At 43.7% G+C, this 3,567-nt stretch overlaps 1 pseudogene; it reads right to left on the bottom strand.

Moving 5' to 3' along the window:
• Positions 1–875: 875 nt before the first annotated feature.
• Positions 876–1,745, bottom strand: LOC104670199 (annotated as a pseudogene).
• Positions 1,746–3,567: the final 1,822 nt, after the last annotated feature.

Below are 3,567 nucleotides of genomic sequence, written 5' to 3'. Positions count from 1 at the left end.
GCAGCAACTCTCTATCTCTGAGGGGCATCAGAAATATCTGCATCTTTCTCTCTCTCTCTTTTTTTTTTTTTTTTTTTTTTTTTTGAGATGGAGTATTGCTCTGTCACCAGGCTGGAGTGCAGTGGCGCAATCTTGGCTCACTGCAACCTCCGCCTCCCAGGTTCAAGTGATTCTCCTGCCTCAGCCTCCTGAGTAGCTGGTACCTGCATCTTTCTAAACATATGAGTGCTTGGACCTCACTCCCTACCTCCAAAGGCGGAGCTCCAGGCAGGTAGGTCTTGCCAAAGTTTAGTCAGCAATTCTGATGTGTGCCACAGAGAACTAACTATTGGTGCAATGCTTCTGCCATGCATATGCACAACCTTTATTTGGAGTAAGTGAAGGTGATTTATCAATGGTTCATTTTATAAGATCACCACTGTAAGTATTCCTTCATTGTCTACCCTGGCTGCAGATTACCCAGCAACAATCATGGATAAAATGTCAATTCCCTTCATAACCAAAGTTAGAGTTTTAGGTGAACGTTTGCTTTTCACACTTTGTTTCTTTTATGTGGTAGAGCTAGGATATACTTGTTAACTTCTTATTTGTAGCTAGTTTCACTGAAAATTCTTCTGGTATTAGTGTGCTGCTAAATCTCTTGTTTTAAAGATAAAGAGATTTGTACATTCTTAAAAAAAAAAAAAAAAGGAACTTAAGGAAAACATTAATCTTAGCAATTTCTGATAAAAAGAAAAAAAAAAAAAACCATTTCTAACTTACCACTGATCTTTACTAAACTTTTAAGCTTTAGTTTATGCAACAGGATCACAATTTATTTCCCCAGTTACTCACACCCAGATTGTTTCAAATCCCCAACAGGGAAGTCCAAATCATCATGCTGTAGATTCCCATGCCTTAGCTTCTGCAGTGTTTCTCTGCAAAGGGGCCAGAACGATACCAGCATTCCTGTCTTCACCCTCGGAAGACAGATTATACTTTTTGATAATTACAAATTTTTGCTTTTTGATTTATTCTTGGACAAGTTCTCATATCAAGTAGCAAATGCTCTGTCCCCTTTTGAGAGCTCTCCGGATTGTTATAGATGAGATATCATTAGTGATCCATTCATTCGCTATGTGAATATTGCTCCAGTGTTTTCACAGCATGCCAGATTCATGGATGAATTTCTGAGCATCATTTCCAGCCTGAGCATACATGTGAACTCATAGTCTGCCACAATTTGGGTGATGTCTTCTCCCTTCCACAAATTGGGAACACCAAAGGACTCCAATAATCTGTCCCACACAACAGCTTGACCTTTGTCATACCTTTTGTTTTGGACTCCAGGGATTTCTTTCAACTAGAATCCTGTTTTTGTTCAGTACACTTCCTCTTTTGTCCAGGCCTTTCTAGTGTATGCACATTCTTCTGGTTATCACAGTTACTAGCCTCCAGTTTCTCCTGATGGTGTATAAGCACCTTAACATCTCTATCTGCTCCTTCTGAAGACTTTTCCATGTATCAACTTCCACCCATTTGGCATTCTTGGTGGCAAGTTTTGACATGATGACCTAGTGATGGGCAGGAATAAGTCCATTCTCCTGGTGTTGCCAACAGGAGAGATTAAGTCTTTGACAACTCTATCTTCCTGTTCCACTCATGTAGTCTTTGGCCGGCTCAAACAACCTGAGGTGCATGTTGGTGACTGGATTAAAAGAATCACAAGCAAGGAGAACCACTTCAGTCTTCTCTGATTTTTCCATGGTAAGAACTTGAAGTTGTTGATTTCAGTAGAAAACTGTGATGCCTCCCTTGTCTTTTCCATGCTTCTGGATTTGATGCCTTCCCTCAAGGCATGTCCAGATGCAGGGTTTTCCTTAAAGACCCTCTCAGCTTCACTAGGAAAAAAACTTAGAAAGGCTGCGGTAGGCTCAGTCAAGGGAGAAAATGTTTCCTCAATCTTTACAGTTACTATTCTTTGGATGGGGCCTTTTGCTTTTATTTTCTTTGATGCCCTTGGAATTTGCCTGTGGTATCAGTTGGGTTCAGCAGACTGGCTTCATTTCTGGATGATTTCAGGGGGACAAGGCTCAACTCAGCACTCCTGAGCCATGTGCTCTAACCCTGGGGGCTGGAACAAGGCCCACAGCTTTGTTCTGTGGCCTGTGAAGTGTTAAATACCTGCTGCGCCAGAGGGGCTGAGGTGTTCTTGGTTCACTGGCAACAACACTCCATTGGGAGTGCTGGCAAAATCACTTCACCGGAGTAGTGGCAGAGCAGTTTGTGCATGTGCACTGGTGGCAGTGGGATGGTAAATTCCACCCATGCATGCTGGCAAAGCAGTGGGAGGAGGCTTCACTTGGGTGCATACTGACAGGGTCCAGTCTACAGAAGGTCTTCTACAGATAGGCGGGGTCTGCCAGCAAAGGAGCTATGACAGTGGTCACTGCAATGCACCCTGGTTGGGCATCTGAGGCTGCACTGCCAGTGGCACAGTGCAGGCAAGTGGGCACAGTCAGGCTGGGACTTCAAGAAAGATTGGCAGACAGGGTGGCACTCAGATCAGAGTGGCTCTGTCTTATGGGCAAGAGGGCTCTGCTCTGTCCAGCTCCAAAAGTCAACAAAGGCCAAACCTTCTTGAGGAATGTGGCAAGCCTTGGGGGATTGGCACTCCTGGTCATGCTCCACTGTAGCCATTCCCATGCCAATGTTTCTGGGCTCCACAAAGGTTGGAGTCCTGCCCCTGCCAACTCTACAGGCAGCTCTCTCTACTAGCTGAAATGTTTGTGGGGGTCATGGGATCTCCTGCAGCTAGCATTCTGGAGGTCCATGGTGAGAGTAGGCCACTCCATGCCTATTTAACTAATCCCTTCCCCAGGAGCCACTGGAGGCCAGGAATGAGTCCTGGTGCCTGAAAACCTCATTGAGATTTCTCATCCTCCCCCTTCAGCCTAATTTCTGCATCTTCCCTTCACCCACTCTCAATGCCTACCTTCTAAAGATCTGCTTGGGCTGAGCTGGTCTTCTTGATGGCCTGGTTTTTCAGTGGGAGATACTCTTCCTCGCTGCATCTAATCAGCCATCTTGACTCTCCTCCTTTGGTTACAATGAATTTTGTACTTTCATATGTGTGGTATGTTGTTAGTGTCCTTTTGTTGCAAGTTGAAAAACTTTCTTTAACTTTTTTTTTTAAGGGAGGTCTAGTGGTAATGAACTCCCACAGTTTTTGTTGGTCTGGAAAAGTATCTCTCTTTCATGGCTAAAAGATAGTTTCACTGAGTATAATATTCTTGGTTGACAAAGTTCCTCCCCCACTCCCTAGTCAGCACTTTAAATATATCATCCCAAGCTCTCCTAGCCTACCAGGTTTCTGCTGTGAAATCTGCTGATAGCCTTTGGAGGATTCCTTGTATATAAATGAGTCACTTTCTTCTTGCTGCTTTCAAAATGATCTGAAATTCCAGAATAGAAGCATGGGGTGCATACTTAAACATCAGAAATAAGGTGGGGAAACTCAGTTTAATGGTCATCAAGGCCCACTATTACTTGAGCTGTATAATAAAATATTAAGCATGAAACCTTCTA

This window comes from Rhinopithecus roxellana, chromosome 8 (genome assembly GCF_007565055.1).
Source record: "Rhinopithecus roxellana isolate Shanxi Qingling chromosome 8, ASM756505v1, whole genome shotgun sequence".
Lineage (NCBI taxonomy): Eukaryota > Metazoa > Chordata > Mammalia > Primates > Cercopithecidae > Rhinopithecus > Rhinopithecus roxellana.
The sequence above is the reverse complement of the archived record's forward strand: the minus strand, read 5'-3'. Positions and strand labels throughout refer to the sequence as shown.